Genomic DNA, 23,200 nt, shown 5'->3' on the forward strand with positions numbered 1-23,200 from the left:
AATGGTAGTAATCTGCCCACGTGGATGGCAAAGGGGCAACTATACATCAACTTCCCTCTGTTTTGAGCTGGGGTAGAGTGCCACATGGCCTACATAACAGAGGGGCATTGCCTACCTATCTCGCCCTGGCCTAGGGATACCCACAACCCACCACCCCCACCCAGACACCTCCACTGCACGCAAAGTCCATATGATGAGGTAGTACTTACCCCCTTGTATCTGCGGTGATGTCCTTAAGCGCACATCCAACTCCGGGTAGGCCACCGCCAGGATCCGGAACATCAGGGGGGTCATGGTGCGACGGGCACCCCTCCCACGTTGGGAGGCCATCCCCAGCTGAGCCTCCGCCGTCTTCTTGCTGCAGCGGCGAATGTCCTCCCATCTCTTACGCAGTGGGTGCCCCGTCTCTGGTGGGCCCCCAGGGTCCGGACTTCCTTGGCGATGGCACGCCAAATGTTCCTCTTCTGATGGGCGCTGACCTACATGACATGCACAAGGAAAGAGGACAGTCATTACCTACTGCACCGTCGTTGTGATTGGCCCCCTCCCAACTCTATCCCTGTGGCCCATTCATCCCCATGCATAACTGTTCTATGTACTCTGCCCCCTTCCCTCATCCACCCAGCCCTCTCCACCCAAGCCTAGCCCATCCAACGTGCTCCCTGTGTACTAACCTGTTGGTCTGGAGGACCGTAGAGTAGCGTGTACTGGGGGAGGACCCCATCCACAAGTTTCTCCAACTCCTATGCAGTGAAGGCAGGGGCCCTTTCCCCAGATGCAGCAGCCATCGTCGCTTCCAGACCGAGGTCACAGCAGCACTAGCAGTGTAGGTCCTCTTCTGTCGAAGGTCAGGTATCTAGTGATTGAAGAGATAGAAAATGGTGGTGACGTCCGCGGCGGTGACGTCCGCGGCGGTGCGCATCATCACCGGCGGCGCACCTGTTCATTGGCTCCTGGGACCCATAGGGTCCAATGTTAACCAATGCAGCATTGCGCCGCGCTCTACGACCGCCTACCGCGACGGTGTCCAACGCCAGCGCAGTTACCCCACAATCCCATTGTCCCAGTTTAGAGGTCAGGCAGCCGCCATTTCAGGGGCCCACATGGCTTCAATTACTACTGCGTCACACATACTGAGGCCTACACTCAAAACCTTTCCTGGATGGGTTAATTGTCTGTTGTAGTCTTGTGTGTGACTGTGGGTACATACCTGGAGGAATGCTGACAGTTTCTTCGCTGTTGTCCTTCTTAGGCACCGTCAGTTGGGACATATTGGAAGATGGCGGAATCCGCCGGTGTACCGACCGCTGGTGGACCTGTTGACAATGGAAGAGCGACATGTCCTCGTGACCTACCGGTTTGACCATGCCACAATCCAGGAACTATGTACCCAGTTGGAGCCAGACCTGATGTCACCAATCCGCAATCTGACTGGAATCCCCCCTGACGTGCAGGTGCTGTCAGTGCTGCATTTCCTTGCAAGTGGGTCTTTTCAGACAACAGTGGCCATGGCATCAGGGATGTCCCAGCCTATGTTTTCCAACGTGTTGTCCAGAGTGTTGTCTGCCCTGCTGAAACACGTAAGGAGATACATCATTTTCCCTGAGGTGGAGGATTTGCCTACAGTGAAAGGTGATTTCTATGCCCTTGGACATATCCCCAACGTCATAGGTGCCATTGATGGGACCCATGTAGCTCTTGTCCCCCCCGCAGGAATGAACAGGTGTACAGGAACAGGAAGAGTTATCATTCCATGAATGTCCAGATGGTCTGTTTGGCAGACCAGTACATCTCGCAGGTAAATGCTATGTTCCCTGGCTCTGTGCATGACGCCTACATCCTGCGGAATAGCAGCATCCCTGATATGATGGGTCAACTCCAGAGGCACCATGTATGGCTATTGCGGGACCCTGGTTATCCCAACCTGTCCTGGCTATTGACCCCAGTGAGGAATCCCAGGACCAGGGCAGAGGAACGGTACAATGAGGCCCATGGGCGGAATAGGAGGATGACCGAGCGGACCTTCGGCCTCCTGAAGGCCAGGTTCCGATGCCTCCATATGACAGGTGGGTCCCTATTCTACTCACCGAAGAAGGTGTGCGACATCATCGCCTGCTCCATGCTCCATAATTTGGCATTGCGACGCCAGGTGCCTTTTCTGCAGGAGGATGATCCAGATGACGGTGTTGTTGCAGCGGGGGAGCCTGTGGACAGTGATGAGGAGGAAGCTGATGAAGATGAAAACGACAACAGGGAGTCAGTCATACAGCAATATTTTCAGTGAGACACAGGTGAGTACATTTTCATGTTTCACATATTATTAACTTTCACACGTCTACCTCTATCCTGTACCTACATTTCACTCCCTATTTGTGAACTGAGTTGTCCCCTTCCATTTCAGTGTCACTATTGTGGTAACCTACGTGTCAACAGCTTGCACCCTTGAAAGGCTTGTGATGTGTGACATTGGTATGTTGGCCTTCCAATGGGTAACCTTTTTTAACACTGTAATTGACAATACAAAGTTCACAATCATTGACTGACTCCAGTTTTATTAGTCTTTCAAGGGTGTTTATTTAAGTGCATAACAATGAAGGGGGGTTGTGAAATGGGGATGGGTGATGGTGGAGGAATGTCCATGGCAGAATCCAGTCTATTGGTCTCACAGGTACATTGCACATCTGGCCATTGGAAGTGGAGCTGGGGCAGTTCCGATTTGGACAGGGTAACAAAGTGGGACAGTGGGAGGACGATGAGGGTGGTCTTATTTCCTGGCGGAGGTCTTGCCATCTTGCTCTGTCCTGTTCCTGGATCTCAGGGCCCGCTTGCGTGGTGGTGGTCCGTCTGCAGGGGATGGGTTGCTGGTGTGTTGGTCCTGTGGCGGTGCCTCCTGTCCACTAGCGCCGGCGGAGGTGGTGGGCATTTCATCGTGGTGGCTAGTGTCAGGGGCCCCTTGGAGTGCCACGGTGTCCCTCAAGGTCTTTTGAATGTCCGTCAGCACCCCTACAATGGTGCCCAGGACGGAGCCGATGGTCCTGAGCTCCTCCCTGAACCCCAAATATTGTTCCTCCTGCAGACGCAGGGTCTCCTGCAACTTGGCCAGTACCATTGCCATCGTCTCCTGGGAGTGGTGGTATGCTCCCATGATGGAGGAGAGGGCCTCGTTGAGAGTAGGTTCCCTTGGCCCGTCCTCCCCCTGTCGCACAGCAGCCCTCCCAGTTCCCCTGTGTTCCTGTGCCTCCGTCCCCTGGACCGTGTGCCCACTACCACTGCCCCCAGGTCCCTGTTGTTGTTGGGGTGGTGGGTTCGCCTGGGTGCCCTGTAGTGGTGGACACACCGCTGATTGACCTGTCCTGGGTAGGGAGGTTTGGGCCCGTTGGGTGGGTGCTGTGCTGGTGTTCCCAGAGGGTGGCAGTTCGGTGTTGGGCTGTGGCTGGGCAAGGGGAACCAACTGTCCTGAGGCCCACGATGGTCCGGGCTGGTCATCAAGATCCAGTGGGGCAGAGCTGCTGTCGTCACTGTGGGCCTCTTCTGGGGGTGGAGTGGTGTTGTCTGGACCTTCTGGTGTGGTGACGTTCCTTCGGGTTCCTGCGGGTTCCTGCGGGGGTATGAGTACATGATTATTGCATGTGTGTGTTTCATGATGTGCAATGGGTGGGTGTGCGTGTACCCCAGTGCAGGCATTCTTGTGTGGGGGCTTTTGTGGTGATAGTTGCGGGGTATTGTGGGTCTGTGCAGTGGACATGCTTTAGTGATGGGTATCCATGCTTAGTTAGGTCATGCAGGTTTTGGGGTTGGGATGGGTGGTTGGTGTCATGGGTAGATAGGTGAGGATTTGGAGTGATAGGGGAGGGTGTGAGGGTGGGGGGCTGTGATAGCATGCAGGTAGGGTGGGGGATATGATAGTTGAAATTTGACTTACCAGTGTCCGTTCCTCCAACGACTCCTGCGAGGCCCTCGGGATGCAAGATGGACAAGACTTGCTCCTCCCATGTTGTTAGTTGTGGGGAGGAGGTGGGGGTCCGCCGCCAGTCCGCTGTACCGCGATGTGGTGCCTGGATACCGTGGAACGCACCTTCCCCCGTAGGTCGTTCCACCTCTTCCTGATGTCCTCCCTATTTCTTGGGTGCTGTCCCACAGCGTTGACCCTGTTGACTATTCTTTGCCGTAGCTCCATCTTCCTGGCTATTGATGTGTGCTGTACTTGTAAGCCAAATAGCTGTGGCTCTACCCGGACGATTTCCTCGACCATGACCCTGAGCTCCTCCTCGGAGAAGCGGGGGTGTCTTTGGCGTGCCATGGGGTGGTGTGTGTGATGTGTGGGGTGGTGTATGTGTTGATGAGTGTGGTGAGTGTAGTGGTATGGGGTGTTTTGTTCGTGGGTGTTGTGTGGGTGATGGGTGTGGGGTTCTCTATTCTGTGCTGTCTCTCTCTGGCCTTCTCTCAGAAATTCTGGTCGTAGGGGTTTGTGTGTGATGTGGGTGTGTGTTTTATATTGTAATGGGTGTGTGGGAGTGGTGTGTGTATGTGTATCAGGTGTGTGTATTTCGAAATGTCCAATGTGGCTGTGTTTTGTAAGTGTGTGTGTATTTTGAGCGCGGCGGTGTGTACCGCCAATGGAATACCGCGGTTGAAAGACTGCTGCGTGGATTCGTGGGTCGTAATAGCATGGGCGTGTTTCTGTTGGCGTGGAAGTGGAGGATTTGTTTCCGCATGTTTCTCGCTGACCTTTGGTGTGGCGGACTAATGTGGGTGTCTGAATTTCGGCGGATTCCGAGATGTGTGTCATAATAGCTGTGGCGGTCTACCGCAGCCGCGGCGGTGTATTGGCGGTCTTCTGCACGGCGGTAAGCGCCTTATACCGCCAAGGTCGTAATGACCCCCATAATCTCTTTTCTCACTTCCTTTCCTAACCATCTTCCATTGAAGCCCCCTTAATCTGTTCCACACATCCCACACACCTTCATCCTTCACCTGTGCTCCCCCCGATGTGGGGATCTGCAGTAACAGACTCTCCTCCATCCCTCCAAATCCCACTAACCAGGAACACCCTGGATGGTGTTTTACTGTGTCACCACCTCACCTATTGCAACACTGAAACAGCATTATTTTACCCTCTACAGCACCAGATCTTTTAATGCCACAGTTCATCCGACAAATTTCTTATTTCCAGCATATAATATGCATTGCCCAGGCTAGAGAGATGCACACTATCTGAACGGAACACGCCCCTTTCCTCCTCTTTGATGCAATTGTGCAGGACTACCTTGATATCCTTTGCCAGGCAAAAAACATTTATTGCTCTGTTGAGCTGCTGCCTGGCCTTGTCAATTGTCCTCCATGTCCTCTGTGGCAGAAATTCAGTCCATACCATAGAAGTCCCTGCCAACTGTAGCTTTAGTAATAATAGGTCCTGTTGCATGAGTCAACCCAGAGAATTGTACTAGAGTGTATGAAAAGCATGTCCAGGCATCCCCACTTAGGCACCAATATCGCCAACAAAGGGAGAAGATTGCCCCACTCTTTCCCCACCATAGCACCTCATACCTGCTGCTTGGCAATACCAAGTTCCATCTATCTAACTGCTGTTCGGTGTATTTAGCCACCTAGTGAATGAAGAAATGACCCACCATCCACGTCACTACCTTGTGGCTCCCCAGACCAGCCATCCAGCCTGCTATAAGATCTGTGTAAAACCTTCAACCCCCACCTAGATAGTATTCCAGCATTAATTTCCTCATGTATCTCTCACAGCACTTCGACTTCCACCTACGTATGCTGCGAATCTGAACCAAATCCTAACCCACTCACACAGCCTCAGATGCTGCCTCAAGCCTGAAGGAATGAGTCCCGAAGCCATGGTATCCCTCCCTATCCTCTTCAAGGTCATGCGCAAGACAGTCAGCAGTTGATGCGCTGTGAACCTCGCCCCATCTTTGTGGTAAAACACCTCTCTATGTCTGCACCCTGGCCAACTTGTGAAACTGCGCCATTCTCTCACCAGGCACGCTTCTACCCATCCCCCTCTTGCAACCAAATCCATATCCCACCCAGCCTGATCTCTCTTCAATTTTCTCAGCCAGATATCCACTTGACCCTTCTCTATCTGTGTCTCTTCATGCAAAGATCCAGCCTCATGCCCCAACCCCAACAATTCAGACACCCTAAATGCCCAAAAAACATCCAAACCATACACAACCTGAATAATGCCAACTCAAGCCAGTCATAACAACACTGTACGGCAATGCCCAATAACAAATAACATGTGAGTGCTTCCCTCAAAACCCTTCCCCTGTCCTGTCACCCCTTTTCCTGCCCCAACTTTCAAAACCCTCCCCAAAATATCATCCTTAGTGTGATGAAACCCCAATACAGATTGCCTTTAAAAGACATGCCTGCTAACTTGGCCACTATCGTCGCAAGCAACAAACCCTTATCAACTAGAAACATGAAAAAGCACATTCATTCTTCCCTGTCACACTGCTTCTGACTCAATGGCCTGCCCTGATGCTGTTCAAAATTTTCAAATTCCTCCAAGGGTAGACAATAGCTCCACTTGGTAGACTATGCTAAAGACCGTTCCACCAGCCTAATGACTCTCAGGGCCCCCCATTCCCAAATTTCTACAGGAACGGGAGTCTTGACCTTCTCTGCTTCCGGTGCTGAGCTGTGAAAACGTTTCCACTGTGAACAAGATAATGAAATCAGCTATAGAGTTGTTTGCACCAGGGACATGCTTAATCTTAAAAACAAGTTTCAACTGTAAGTATAAAAGCATGAAATAACGCAACAAGACTCTTAAATCCCTTACATTCTCCCTGTTACACAAGTCTACACAAGTCTACCACAAGTCTACCACCATCATACCGTCCACATTAAACATAACTGTCCCGTTTGCCAGTTCCTGTCCCCATGTGTTCAATGCCACCAAATGGGGAAAAAAATAGAGATAAAATATGCTTCTGCCCTGCAGACAAATCATTGCTGGGCAGGCACTCCCAAACTGGATTCAGGTAGTATCTCTCTGGGGCCTCTCTGAACAATAGGACGGAATTTGGGATGGAGGCCCATCCAAACCTGCACTACTCTGACCCCTGAGACCTGCGACTGCCTGAATTGACCCCACCACCTGAAGAAAGCAGCTCAATCCCCCTCATCTCGCTGCTCAGGCCCTTACCTTGCGAATCGCTGGTGCCTCCTGCACACACATGTCTGTTGCTTCATTGAGGGGGGAGGTGCTGGCCACCAGTCAAGCTCTACCGATCCTCAGTCCATAGGCCTCCCCCCAGACCTGCCACATTTGCTGAAGTGGAGGCCACCTGTGACTCAAAATGTCAGCCTCTGATCATCCGCCAAGCCGCAGCACATAGCTGCCTGGGGCCTCTCAGTCTAGTGTGCCTCTTCAGGCCAGGGGGCCGGCCCCAACAATGCTGTCATTGATGTATGCTCTGGGGCACCACACGAAGTCACCACTTGCAGCAGTATGGCCTCCCCGAGCCCACCTTGGCATCCCCTCATGGTCGCATCCGTTCCACAGGCTCGAAAGCCCAGGAGCAAGGTGAGTGGTGGTGCTGCCCCTACCAGGCACTCACCTTTCCAGGATGGGGGGCCCACCCCACCCTCACCATCACTGAAGAATCATCATGGGCCCCCGTAATTCTCTTCCATCTCTGGGCAGGGCAGTGTGAGGCTCATGGGAGCTTCCCTGCCAAGATGGCAGCAGCTCTCAGGCCCGGGTCAAGTTTGTCAGCTTCACCCCCAGCAAGCAGGCATCCAGCCAAAATCTCCGGCGATTGGCAGACCAGGCTCCTTCTGGAATGAGAACCACTTGTCTGGATATGGTTGGAGCTGCTGTGTGCTGCCGCACCAAGCATTGAGGCCCACAGGAATGCAGAGCTCCGGCGAAAAGCCTCCTACTCCATTCCCAATTAGGCCAGGCCTCTCATTTATGTTTCTTGACACAATAGAACAACTAAGTTCAGGCTTTCACTTGATGTGAATAAAGTGACACAAGGCTTTATAAACGGACACATTGGGGCCAATGTGTTAGTTGGCAAATGTGGAGCAATGTAGAGCACTGCTTGCGCCACCATTGCATAACAAAAAAATTAAGCAAAGGTGGCGCAAAGGCCTTGTAAATAAGGCCTTTGTTGTACTAAAAATCAGTATTCAGGACACTTTGCAGCAAAGGCATTGACCAAAACAGGATTAAATCAAACTATTCAAAGCCTGTAATTTGATTTACAAATCAATACCTTGAAATAGATGGTGCTGCAATCAATTCTGTCAAAAAAGATATTTATATTTTTAGCTAGCAACAAGAAGCTCCTTTTAAACTGTTTACCCATCAATATAACTTATATGCACCCTTCTGCTGAAAATGTATTCACCGGAGACTTCAATTGAGCCAATGTCTATGGAGAAATTGACAGAACAGGATGGAAAGTACAGAACTTTCAGGACAGGTCGGGAAATACCTTCCTGAACATAAGGGGTGCTGTGTCTGTAACAGTACAAAAAGGCGGAAAATTCAGTGTTTTACCTTTTCTAGCCGTAACTTTAATTAATATGAAGACGAAACCACGTTCAGTTGGGGTATCTAACGAACAAAGCAAAAGAATCCCCACAGTGCACTCCTTTATATGTGGAACGATTCCTTCCTGGAAGGATCTGCATGCAATTCAAGACAACAATGAAGACACCTGCACTTGCATTATATCAGTGTAACAGTTATCTCGGCTTCTTTTAATTAAACATAATTGCGAGAAAAATTATACTTTGCTGCCTCTGTCTTTTCCTTTTCTGGTCATAAAATGTTTAAATCAATGTGGCCAAATCCCAGGGGGTCTGTCTAGGAGACAATGAAGAAGAGTGCAAAAGGCACAGATTTGTGTGATGGATTAGTCAACTGATCGCATAAGTTATTTGAAGCTTTTCATGTTCGTTTTGTGAATCTATGTAATTGTATTAAATTGTCCTACTTAGAGAAGCAATCTTTTTTCTTATCTTTTTGAGTGATACAGTAATGTTTCTTGTAGAGAAAGGGTTTATTGACTTGGGTCAGTGTGTGTTTTTTTTGTTCGTAATCTCTCCACAGAGAAAAGACCAGGCTTGCTTAACTGTCATGGAGGATATAGAGACGATACGTGTTATTAAACTCTGATCTTGGTTAAGGTCTATATGACCAACTCCCCAACTCTAAATGGGCAAGAGGAAAGCAAAAACACGTTCCTGCAGAGTAAGAGCATTAGGCTTCCCATAGATCCCCCCTCAACCTGTAGTTGTGTGCAGATGAGATTTCATGATGTTGCCTCATGCATGACAACACAATAATTTAGGCATGGGATTTCCAATATTTTAACCTAAAATCACATTATTGTCCCTGAGAAAGCAAACTGAGGGCCATTTATGAGGCTGGCTGTCTTGAGACCACCAACCTCACAGTGGCGGCCGGACTGCTGCACTCTAGGCGGCCAACTGCCACATTATGGCCTTGGTGGTTGGACTGCCAGGGGACCACTGTCCTCGCCAGGAACATGGTTCCCAACAGGTTGACGGTGGTCGTGGCCATGCTCAGCCACAGCTGTGCTGAGTTCAGTGCCACCGCATGGATCGCAAGTCCAGTTTCCGTCACATTTTTCATGGTGGGAACCCCTCAGAATGCGCACTGTCTGCTAGGTGCTGGGAGCATGCTCTGAGCGACGACATTTGCCTCGGAGCTAAGGCCAATGCTGCTGCATAGTGTCCACTGGACTGGCCAGCAGAAACCTCTAATTTCTTTGGTTTCTACCAGTCAGCCCAGTGTAAACCTTGTAATAGGGCCAGGGGGAGTCCGCCAGCTACATGCCGGTCTCCTCTTCACAGGTCTGGCGGTCCGGGTTTCAGACCACCAGACTCGTAATGAGGCGACTAAGGGGGTTATTACAACTTTGGAGGAGGTGTTAATCCGTCCCAAAATAGACGGTAAAGTGACGGATATACCACCAGCCGTATTACGAGTCCATTATATCCTATGGAACTCGTAATACGGCTGGTGGTATATCCGTCACTTTACCATCACTTTTGGGACGGATTAACACCTCCTCCAAAGTTGTAATAACCCCCTAAGTCTTCAATCCATCCATCCAAGGTCCATAAAAAAAGAAGATCCTTGGGTATCATTATATTGCATGATAGTGACAACAATTATTTCAGAAAATGTGATGTATGGAGCTCTGTATGAAAATTAAGTTAATATAATGAACAGCCCTTATGCCTCAAAGAAAAACTCATCACCTTGAAGGGCTGGTGTTCCGTGGTTGAATGAAAAAGATACTGGAATAAGTAAGTTAAGTGTTCTAATTAGCAAAAGCTTGACTTTACTTCTCCACGTGCCTGACTTACTCTGAGAATGATAGAAATAATTTCACTAATGATAACCAGGGCTTTTTCAGAGTTAGGTGATAATTCTCAAATTACAGAAAGCAGTGTTAAGTCTTAAGGAGAATCAACTCTACTATGGGGATGGCATGGAATTAGAGCTTCTTCAAGGAACCTGATGGTTTTTTGTTGCCCATGGTTTTTTGTTGCCCATCCATTAATCCCGCCCACAGTGCACATCTGTAGACTGTATGCAGCTGTCTCTACCAGATTTGGATTGAGACAAAAATAAAATAAACCCGGTCAGCAAAACAGAAGAGACTCCCATTTGCGAACCAGATAGCTAAAAAAACATGTTGCCTACATTTGCAAATCAGGCCAATTTTGAACTTGCAAAGGCATGGTGTGTCGGCATTTTGCAAGGCATGCAAGACTTCACGCAATGCTTGTGGTAATATCAAGGAAATTAAAAGTTAAAACGGGACCATTTTGGCACGAAAAGGCCTACACACTGCAAAAAAAGAAAACCATACAGACCTGTTAGACCAGCCCATCGGGCACTGTCTGAGTTCTTGTAAGGAAGTCCAACCCTGTTTTCTAATAGCCACACAACAATGTCAATAGACGTTTTGGAAAGACCACATGAAGTCCTATAATAATGTGGGGCTTGGGTTGTCAACGTTCCAGATAATGATGGCTGGAGCTATTGTCTAACTTTAAGTGCGTGTACCCTCCAATAACTGTGTGGGCTAGCAAAGCTGTGCCTTTCAGTTGATAATGGCAGAGCCACTGAACCCCACTCACTGACGCATGTTTAAACCTAGACCCAAGTAGCTTACACCTATGTTTTGGGTAGATTTACACATTTGAGGAAATATCAAAAATACTCGGAGCACTCCTGGTATGCAGCAGTATTTACATTTTTCCATCTATACTTACATGCACATGTAAATGATCAGCAAACATTCTTTGCATGTGCTAGTTGTTTTGTCTACACAGAGAAAATATTTCTCCCTCTGGAGAAGCCCCTTCCCCTAGGCCTCCATAAATTGTCAGGGTGGTCCTTCACTAATCATACCTTTAGTGAGTGCAGGAACCCAAAGCCCTACTCTACTTTACTCTGACACCTGCTGCCTACCTTTTGGTACACCAAATATTAGGTCTGACTAGTTTTGCATCCACTAAGACACACATTGCATCTTTATCTCTCTCTTCGAGGTTCCTGCGTTTGCCGTTTATGGCGATTTAACCTCCTTTCTCTTCCTCCATCTTTCCACTCTGTTTTCCTCTCTCTCTTGCTCTCAGTAAATGTTTGTGTTGTATTGTGGTTGTGTGAGAATGCTATCTTGATATTCTCCTTGGAGTATTGAGCCAACATTTTCAGACTCGAGGGAGACTATGGGTTTGAAGGCAGTTGCCTACTGGCTGGCAGCTCCATCCTTGTCCACTGTATTACAATTACAACAGATTACTGCTTTACCTCTGTCTTCTTTGACTCTAGCCTTTTCAGTATCATGCAAAACAATCACTGGCAAAGCCAATAGGTCTTGCATATGAAAAGCTATAGGTTTTGGCAATGTTTTTCAGCCATGTTGTACACCAGCTGGCTGCTTTCTGCGTGGCTAAAAGTTAGTGGCATAGAGGAGAATGGTGTGGAATGTCACAGAGGGGAATAGTGATGAGTGGAGTAGAGTGTTATAGAGTGGAGTGGCAGAGAGTGGCATGTATTGGAGTGGCATAGTGTGGAGTCCCATTGAGTGACATACACTGGAGTGGCATAGAGTAAAGCGGCCTGGTGTAGAGTGCATTGACAAAGGGTGTTGCAGAGTATAGTGGCGTAGAGTGCAGTGGCATTGAGTGCAGTGGCATTTAGTTCAGCAGCATATTCTGCAGTGTCAGACAATGCGGTAGCATAGATCAGAGGGGTGCAGAGTGCAGTGGCGCAGGGTGGAGTGGCACAGAGAGGACTATCACAGTGCAGAGTGGCACAGAGTAGATTTGGGCAGAGTAGAGGGATGTAGAGTGCTGTGTCATAGAGTGCGGTGGAGTAGAGTGCAGTAGCAATAGACAAGAGTGGTGCAGAGTGGAGTGGCATAGAGTTGAGTGATGCAGAGGGCATTGGCACAGAGTTGAATCAAGTGGCATAGAAGGCAGAGGCGAGGACTGCAAAGTAGAGTTGAGTGGTATAGAATGCAGTGGTGTAGAGTGCAGAGTAGAGTTGAGTGGCATAGGATGCAGTGGCATAGAGTGGGGCAAAGTGGAATAGCAGAGAGTAGTGCAGAGTAAAATATAAGCCCTCATTACAACCCTGGAGGTCGGTGTTAAAGCGGCGGTAATACCGCCAACAGACCGGCGGCAAAAAAAATTGAATCACTACCATGGCGGAAACCACCAAAATAGACAGCCACTTTAACACTCCGACCGCCATGGCAGTAGAAACAAACAGCGAGTCGGGCACCGCCAACAGACAGGCGGAGGACAAAGTACCGCCCACTGTATTCCAACACGTAATCCGCCACCTTTTCCGGGGAGGAACCAACGCTATCAAAAGCAAGGCAGAAACAGTACACAGAAGGGAAACCACTCACCTCTCAACACCCAACAAGGAACCAGGACGCCACGGAGCCTGAGTTACATGTACTGCCCATGCTGGTCTTCCTCCTGCTGTATGAGGAGCAGGACAGATGCCGTTGACGACCACAGTGAGTACTGCACCTACAACACAGGGGGGGGGAAAGAGTGTGACACACACGCAACACACAACACCCCCACCCTCACCCACAACACCATACACACAAATACATGCAGCAACATTACATATACACCCCCTAGAAGAACGCAAGGACAAAAGGAAATGATTGTAACGAGTGTAATCATGAAAAATCAGATAGTGAAAGTTAAAAAATCAGTATATACAAATCTGTACACCAACTACACAAGTCCGGATAGTGTACCAATCATTGTCAGTGGACCAGTGGTCCCAAAATGCATGGGCGAAGCCCACACAAGATACATGACACGAAACGGAGAGTACCCTGCTGGGGCATCAGATCGAGATTAAACAGGCACTTCAGGGGGAAGCAGAGGGGGGGCACCTCAGCCGGATGAACACACAACGCCACTGATGCACGAGGGGGCTCCATGCCCACTGCTGTATCCTGGGGAGTACAAAGCCTCAGTCTCTCAAGTCTTTCCAGTGGGTGGTTTGCCCACTGCTCTATCCTGGGGAGTGCAAAGCCACAGTCTCTCAAGACTTTCCAGTGGGTGGATTGCCCACTGCTCTATCATGGGGAGTGCAAAGCCACAGTCTCTTGAGTGGATAACAATCTCCACTGGTTCTGGAGGGGGCTTTGTGCCCAGTGTGCTTCATCCCGCCAAAGACTGAGGTAGTGGATGCAATTCTCCACTGGTTCTGGAGGGGGCTTGGTGCCCAGAATGCTTCATCCTGCCAAGGACTGAGGTAGTGGATGTGATTCTCCACTGGTTCTGGAGGGGGCTTTGTGCCCAGAGTGCTTCATCCTGCCAAGGACTGAGGTAGTGGATGTGATTCTCCGCTGGTTCTGGAGGGGGCTTGGTGCCCAGAGTGCTCCACATGCAGTGTGGCTGGTCCCATTACCTCATATGGGTGTGTGTGCCACGAGATTGCCTATGAACAGGTAGCATGATACGCCATGGAGGCAGAGACATATCCCACCCTGCTGTGGCTTCGTCTTCCACATGCAGGTGCAAACAGTGATGAGAGTCATGCCTCATGTAAGCTGGGTAGGGTCCAAGAAGTCTCCTCCAGCCTCAGACGGCTGCCCACTGGGGATGGTAGCCATGTCAGTGGTGGTGCCACTGTCCGAGCACGTCACGGGGCTGGTACGGTGCTTGCGGCAGAGTCTGTGGTGGAGATGCTGGCAGTGGTGCATGTGTCAGCACCTATTGAGGGACATAGCAGGATGTCTCCTGCAGCCTCGGACGGCTGCCCACTGGGGAAGATGCAGGGGACTGTTGCTGAGGGTGCAGACGTGCAGTTGGCGGTGCAGGTGGCGGTGCAGGTGGCAGTGCTGGTGGCGGTGCAGGTGGCGGTGCTGGTGGCGGTGTTCGCCACTGTACAGGTTGGTGTAGTGGTTGACAGAAGGCGTGACTCAAGTCCCTCAGTCGGAGCCACCGTGCCCTGTCCTGACCTGCTCTTCGGCTTTTGTCCCTTCCCTACCTTCGATGGTGCCGCAGGTGTCTTGCCACTGTCCCCTTTTGTTTTGGATGAGCCCTTGGAGGCTGATAGGTGCGGCTTCTCCCTCCAGGATGTCGGCACCTTCTTCACCTTGGCAGGTGACGGAATGTCCTTGGCCTCGCTACGTGGCACACTGGCAGCCCTGATGGGTGGCGCACTTGATGACCCCGCAGTTGCTGGCACTACTGTGCCTGGGGATTTTGTGGCTGAGGTGCTGGGCTGGGACCTGGAAAGCCTGGCCCTGTCGCGTAGGCTCTCATTATCCCAATGAGACTACTGGATTTTGAGCGGCAAGATCGTTCACAGTGTGGGGGACTAAGGGGGTCATTACAACATTGGCGGTATAAGGCGCTTACCGCTGTGCTGAAGACCGCCAATACACCACCGCGGCCGCGGTAGACCGCCACAGCTATTATGACACACACCACGGAATCCGCCCAAATTCAGACACCCACACAATACCGCCACACCAAAGGTCAGCGATAAACTGGCGGAAACACATCTTCCACCTCCACGCCAACAGAAGCACGCCCATGAAATTACGACCCACGAATCCACGCGGCGGTCTTTCAACCGCGGTATTCAATTGGCGGTACACACCGCCGCGCTCAAAATACACACACATCTCAAAAACACCGCCACATTGGACAATTTGAAATACACACACCTGACACGCATACACACACCACTCCCACACACCCAATACTATATAAAACACACACCCACATCACCCACAAATCCCTACTACCAAAAATTCAGAGAGAAGGCCAGAGAGACAGCACAGAACAGACAACCCCATCACACAGAGGCACACAACACCATCATCCACGCAACATCCAAGCACAAAACACCACATACCACTACACTCACCACACTCATCAACACATACACCACCCCACACATCACCTACACCACCCCATGTCACGCCAAAGACACCCCCGCTTCTCCGAGGAGGAGCTCAGGGTAATGGTGGAGGAAATCATCCGGGTAGAGCCACAGCTATTTGGCTCACAGGTACAGCACACATCCATAGCCAGGAAGATGGAGCTATGGCAAAGAATAGTGGACAGGGTCAACGCTGTGGGACAGCACCCAAGAAATAGGGAGGACATCAGGAAGAGGTGGAACGACCTACAGGGAAAGGTGCGTTCCACGGTATCCAGGCACCACATCACGGTACAGCGGACTGGCGGCAGACCCCCACCTCCTCCCCCACAACTAACAACATGGGAGGAGCAAGTCTTGTCCATCTTGCATCCTGAGGGCCTCGGAGGAGTCGTTGGAGGAACGGACACTGGTAAGTCTAATCTTAACCATCATACCCCCCACCCTACCTGCATGATATCACACACCCCCACCATCACACCCTCCCCTATCACCCCAAATCCTCACCTATCTACCCATGACACCAACCACCCATCCCAACCCCAAGACCTGCATGACATAACTAAGCATGGACACCCATCACCAAAGCATGCCCACTGCACAGACCCACAACACCCCCCTCAACCATCAGCACACAAGCCCCCACACAGGAATGCCTGCACTGGGGTTGACGAACACCCAACCATTGCACTCCATGAAACACACACATGCAATAATCATGTACTTATACCCTCGCAGGAACCCGAAGGAACGTCACCACACCAGAGGGTCCAGACAACACCACTCCACCCCCAGAAGAGGCCCACAGTGACGACAGCAGCTCTGCCCCACTGGATCTTGATGACCAGGCCGGACCATCATGGGCCTCAGGACAGTCAGTTCCCCTTGCCCAGCCACAGGCCAACACTGAGCTTACACCTTCTGGTAACACCAGCACAGCACCCACCCAGCGGGCCCAAACCTCCCTACCCAGGACAGGTCAATCAGCGGTGTGTCCACCACTACAGGGCACCCAGGCGAACCCACCACCCCAACAACAACAGGGACCTGGGGGCAGTGGTAGTGGGCACACGGTCCAGGGGACGGAGGCACAGGAACACAGGGGAAATGGGAGGGCTGCTGTGCGACAGAGGGAGGACAGGCCAAGGGAACCAACTCTCAACGAGGCCCTCTCCTCCATCATGGGAGCATACCACCACTCCCAGGAGACGATGGCCACGGTCCTGGACAAGTTGCAGGAGACCCTGCGTCTGCAGGAGGAACAATATTTGGGGTTCAGGGAGGAGCTCAGGACCACCAGCTCCACCCTGGGCACCATCGTAGGGGTGCTGACGGACATTCAAAAGACCTTGAGGGACACCGTGGCACTCCAAGGGGCCCCTGACACTAGCCAGGACGATGAAATGCCCACCACCTCTGCCGGCGCTAGTGGACAGGACGCCCCGCCACAGGACCAACACACCAGCACCCCATCCCCTGCAGACGGACAACCACCACGCAAGCGGGCCCTGAGATCCAGGAACAGGACAGAGCAAGATGCCAAGACCGCCGCCAGGAAATAAGACCACCCTGATTGTACCCCCGCTGTCCCACTTTGTTACCCTGTCCAATTCGGAACTGACCTAGCTCCACTTCCAATGCCCAGATGTGCAATGTACCTGTGAGACTAATAGACTGGACTCTGCCATGGACATTCCTCCACAATCACCCATCATCAGTTTACAACCCCCCTTCATTTTTTGAGCACTTAAATAAACACCCTTGAAACACTAAAAACAAATGGAGTCAGTCTATGATTTGTAAATCTGTATTATCAATTACAGTTTCATAATGGTTTACCCATTGGAAGGCTAACATACCTATGTCACACATCACAAGCCCTTCAAGGGTGCAAACAGTTGACACGTAGGTTACCACACTTGTGAAACTGAAATGGAAGGGTACAACTCAATTAACAAATAGTGAGTGAAATGTAGGTACATGATAGAGGTAGATGTGTGAACGTTAATGTAATGGTAAAAATTAAAATGTTCTCACCTGTGTGTCACTGGAAATATTGCTGTATGACTGACTCCCTGTTGTCGTTTTCGTCTTCCTCAGCTTCATCCTCATCACTGTCCACAGGCTCCACAGACTCCACAGCTGCCACAACACCGTCATCTGGATCATCCTCCTGCAGAAAAGGCACCTGGCATCGCAATGCCAAGTTATGGAGCATGGAGCAGGCGATGATGTCGCACACCTTCTTCGGTGAGTAGAATAGGGACCCACCTGTCATATGGAGGCACCGGAACCTGGCCTTCAGGAGGCCGAAGGTGCGTTCGATCACCCTCCTAGTCCGCCCATGGGCCTCATTGTAGCGTTCCTCTGCCCTGGTCCTGGGATTCCTCACTGGAGTCAATAGTCAGGAAAGGTTAGGGTAACCAGAGTCCCCCAATAGCCATACACAGTGCCTCTGGAGTTCACCCATCATATCAGGGATGCTGCTATTCCGCAGGATGTAGGCGTCATGCACTGAGCCAGGGAACATAGCATTTACCTGCGAGATGTACTGGTCTGTCAAACAGACCATCTGGACATTCATTGAATGATAACTCTTCCTGTTCCTGTACACCTGTTCAGTCCTGCGGGGGGGGACCAGAGCTACATGGGTCCCATCAATGGCACCTATGACGTTGGGGATATGTCCAAGGGCATAGAAGTCACCTTTCACTGTAGGCAAATCCTCCACCTGAGGGAATATGATGTATCTCCTTACGTGTTTCAGCAGGGCAGACAACACTCTGGACAACACGTTGGAAAACATAGGCTGGGACATCCCTGATGCCATGGCCACTGTTGTTTGAAATGACCCACTTGCAAGGAAATGGAGCACTGACAGCACCTGCACGTCAGGGGGGATTCCAGTCGGATGGCGGACTGGTGACATCAGGTCTGGCTCCAACTGGGTACATAGTTCCTGGATTGTAGCACGGTCAAACCAGTAGGTCACGATTAAATGTCTCTCTTCCATTGTCAACAGGTCCACCAGCGGTCGGTACACCGGAGGATTCCGCCATCTTCTCATATGTCCCAGCTGACGGTGCCTAAGAAGGACAACAGCGAAGAACCAGTAACTATTCATCCAGGTATGTTCCCACAGTTACACAGAAGACTACAGCAGACACAAAACCCTTCCTGTATGTGTGTTGAGTGTAGGCCTCAGTATGTGTGACGCAGTTGAAAATGAATCCATGTGGGCCCCTGAAATGGCGGCTGCCTGACCTCTAAACTGGGACAATGGGATTGTGGGGTAACAGCGCTGGCGTTGCACACCGTCACGGTAGGCGGTCGTAGACCGCGGCGCAATGCTGCATTGGTTAACATTGGACCCTATGGGTCCCAGGAGCCAATGAACAGGTGCGCCGGCGGTGATGATGCGCCCCGCCGCGGACGTCACAGCCGCGGACGTCACCACCATTTTCTATCTGTTCAATCACTAGATACCTGACCTTCAACAGGAGAGGACCTACACTGCTAGTGCTGCTGTGACCTCGGTCTGGAAGCGACGATGGCTGCTGCGTCTGGGGAAAGGGCCCCTGCCTTCACTGCACAAGAGTTGGAAAAACTTGTGGATGGGGTCCTCCCCCAGTACATGCTACTCTACGGTCCTCCAGACCAACAGGTTAGTACACAGGGAGCACGTTGTAGGGGCTAGGCCTGGGTAGACAGGGCTGGGTGGAAGAGGGAAGGGGGCAGAAGTCATACTACAGTAAAGCATGGGAATAAATGGGCCACATGGTCAGAGTAGGGAGGGGGCCACTCACATTGAGGGTGCAGTAGGTAATGACTGTTCCTCTTTCCTTGTGCATGTCATGTAGGTCAGCGCCCACCAGAAGAGGGACATTTGGCGTGCCATCGCCAACGAGGTCCGGACCCTGGGGGCCCACCAGAGACGGGGCACCCACTGCCGTAAGAGATGGGAGGACATTCGCTGCTGCAGCAAGAAGACGGCGGAGGCTCAGCTGGGGATGGCCTCCCAACGTGGGAGGGGTGCCCGTCGTACCATGACCCCCCTGATGTTCCGGATCCTGGCGGTGGCCTACCCGGAGTTGGATGGGCGCTTAAGGACATCACAGCAGACACAAGGGGGTGAGTACAAACTCATTCTGTGGACTTTGCGTGCAGTGGAGGTGTCTGGGTGGGGGAGGTGGGCTCTGGGTGTCCCTAGGCCAGGGCGAGTTAGGTAGGCAAGGCCCCTCCGTAATGTAGGCCATGTGGCACTCTACCCCACCTCAGTAAATTATCAAGTTGAGGTATAGTTGCCCCTGTGGCATCCATGTGCGCAGATTTCCACCAATGCCATGTAGGCCATATCCCCGAAATTGCATGTGCAGAGGGCAGGAGTGCGGCGTTGTGCATGGGGCTGCTGCGTCTGTCTTGTCCGCCAACGGTAGCAGTATGCCATGCACTAAAACTCTCTTTCTTCTGTCTCCCCCCCCTTTTCCTGCTCTCCCTGTCCCTTTGTACATCAGCATCAACAGGCGGAGGTACAGTGGCACCGGAGCACGAGGGAGCTGCATCCCACATGGCCATGGGGGGCCACACCACAGACTCTGAATACACCAGTGGGACGGAGGGCGAGGGGAGCTTCACGTCGGCCACCTGATCACCATCCAGCGACACAGACTCGTCCGCCGATGTGAGCACCCCTGTGGTGGCGGCACCATCTGTGCGCCCCACTTCTACAGGTACAGCCGCCACCCCCCCTACCAGCACCGCCCTCCCAGCAGCCCCTCAGCATTCGCCCCGTGCCCGCTCACCCAGGAGGGTGGGCATCACCTTCGCCCCAGGCACCTCAGGCCCTGCCCCAGTCACCCCTGCTGCCCTCAGTGAGGAGGCCATTGACCTCCTCAGGTCACTCACTGTTGGGCAGTCTACCATTGTGAATGCCATCCAGGGTGCACAAAGGGCATTGCAACACGGTAATGCATTCCTGGAGGGCATTCATTCTGGTCAGGCTGTCCTTCAGCGAACCCTGCAATCTCTGGCCTCAGCACTGATGGCAGCAATTGTCCCTGTGTCCAGCCTCCCCCCTCCAACTTCCTCCACCCAGACCCAATCCCCTGTACCCCAGCCCATCCCAAGCACACCTACAGACCAGCATTCACACAAGTCAACACACAAAAGTAGCTCAGGCAAACATAGGCACCACACATCCCACAGGCACTCACACAAGCATCACACCCATACAGACACAGCAACATCCACTGTCTCCACTGTGTCCCCCTCCTCTTCTCCCTCCTCCCTCCCAGTCTCGTCTACACACACACCTGCATGCACCACATCTACAGGCACTAGGACTCGCACCAGGACACCCAGCGCCACACGCCGCTCACCTGCACTCACCACCTCCACTGCCATTTACACGTCCCCTGTTTCCTCTCCCAGTGTGTCTGTGACGCCCCCCCAAAGTACCCAAACGCCAGCAATCACTCACCCAACATCCATCCACCTCACGACAGCCTCCAGTACCTGCACCCAAAACTGCTAAAGTGACACCTACTACAACCACCTCCTCTTCCTCCACTCCCAGACCCCCTCCAGCTACCCATCCCAGTGTTCGTCTGAAACTGTCCCTCTTTCAAATTGACCTTTTTGCCCCCACCCCCCCCTCCAATTCATCAGTCCCGTCGTAGCGCCTCAGCCAAAAAGCCACCAGTACCAGTGGTGCGTGTTCCAGGTTTTTGGAGTGCACCGTCCACCAGGGCAGGCAGTAGGACCCGGAGTCAAGTCATTGGCAGCCCACCTCCTGTAAAGGCTCCGAAATTGGAGAGTGGACGACGGGACCGTATCAAGACTCCTGGTGGGACAACAACTGAAATGGGATTGAAGGCGATTGGTGAGTCAGCTGTAACTCCAAAAAAGGTGGGGAAGGCCCCGAGGAAGTCTGCCCAGCCTGTTGTGAGTGTCACGGCGGAGAAGTGCGCCATCATTTCCGGCGGTCCAGACACAACCGCCAGCACCGTCGTCACTGGTCCAGAGCCCACCGCCAGAGTCAGTGCCCAGGAGGGCCCAAGTATCATAACTGGTCCAGAGCCCACCGCCAGAGTCAGTGCCCAGGAGCGCCCAAGTATCATAACTGGTCCAGAGACCACCGCCAGAGTCAGTGCCCTGGAGGGCCCAAGTATCATAACTGGTCCAGAGACCACCTCCAGAGTCAGTGCCCAGGAGGGCCCAAGTATTGTCACTGGTCCAGAGACCACCGCACAAAACACAGCCCAGGAGGGCCCAAGTATCGTCACTGGTCCAGAGACCACCGCACAAGACACAGCCCAGGAGGGCCCAAGTATCGTCACTGGTCCAGAGACCACCGCACAAGACACAGCCCAGGAGGGCCCAAGTATCGTCACTGGTCCAGAGACCACCGCACAAGACACAGCCCAGGCAGGGCCAGGATGCCACAGCCCCGCTGGGCAATGATGGAACGTCATGCCACACACCAATGTCCAGTATGGAGATCGTCATGCCACACACCAATGTCCAGTATGGAGATCGTCATGCCACACACCAATGTCCAGTGTGGAGATCGTCATGCCACACACCAATGTCCGTATCAGAACCGCCATGAAAAAGCACCGCTGAACAGTCCAGAACCGCCATGTCAAAGCACCGCTGAACAGTCCAGAACCGCCATGTCAAAGCACCGCTGAACAGTCCACAGATCGCCATGTCAAAGCACCGCTGAACAGGGCAAAGACCGCCATGGCAAAGCACCGCTGAACAGTCCAGAACCGCCATGGCAAAGCACAGCTGAACAGTCCAGAATCGCCATGGCAAAGCACCGCTGAACAGGGCAAAGACCGCCATGGCAAAGCACTGCTGAACAGTCCAGAGACCGCCATGTCAAAGCACCACTGAACAGGGCAAAGACCGCCATGGCAAAGCACAGCTGAACAGTCCAGAACCGCCATGGCAAAGCACCGCTGAACAGTCCAGAATCGCCATGGCAAAGCACCGCTGAACAGGGCAAAGACCACCATGGCAAAGCACTGCTGAACAGTCCAGAGACCGCCATGGCAAAGCATCGCTGAACAGGGCAAAGACCGCCATGGCAAAGCACCGCTGAACAGGGCAAAGACCGCCATGGTAAAGCACCGCTGAACAGTCCAGAACCGCCATGGCAAAGCACCGCTGAACAGGGCAAAGACCGCCATGGCAAAGCACCGCTGAACAGGGCAAACACCGCCATGGCAAAGCACCGCTGAACAGTCCAGAACCGTCATGTCAAAGCACCGCTGAACAGTCCAGAACCGCCATGTCAAAGCACCGCTGAACAGTCCAGAACCGCCATGTCAAAGCACTGCTGAACAGTCCAGAGACCGCCATGTCAAAGCACCGCTGAACAGGGCAAAGACCGCAATGGCAAAGCACTGCTGAACAGTCCAGAACCGCCATGGCAAAGCACCGCTGAACAGGGCAAAGACCGCAATGGCAAAGCACCGTTGAACAGTCCAGAACCGCCATGGCAAAGCACCGCTGAACAGGGCTAAGACCGCAATGGCAAAGCACTGCTGAACAGTCCAGAACCGCCATGGCAAAGCACTACTGAACAGGGCAAAGACCGCCATGGCAAAGCACCGCTGAACAGTCCAGAACTGCCATGGCAAAGCACCGCTGAACAGGGCAAAGACCGCCATGGCAAAGCACCGCTGAACAGGGCAATGCACCGGGTAGGAATGAATGGCCCACCACATCAGG

This window comes from Pleurodeles waltl, chromosome 11, assembly GCF_031143425.1.
Source record: "Pleurodeles waltl isolate 20211129_DDA chromosome 11, aPleWal1.hap1.20221129, whole genome shotgun sequence".
Taxonomy (NCBI): domain Eukaryota; kingdom Metazoa; phylum Chordata; class Amphibia; order Caudata; family Salamandridae; genus Pleurodeles; species Pleurodeles waltl.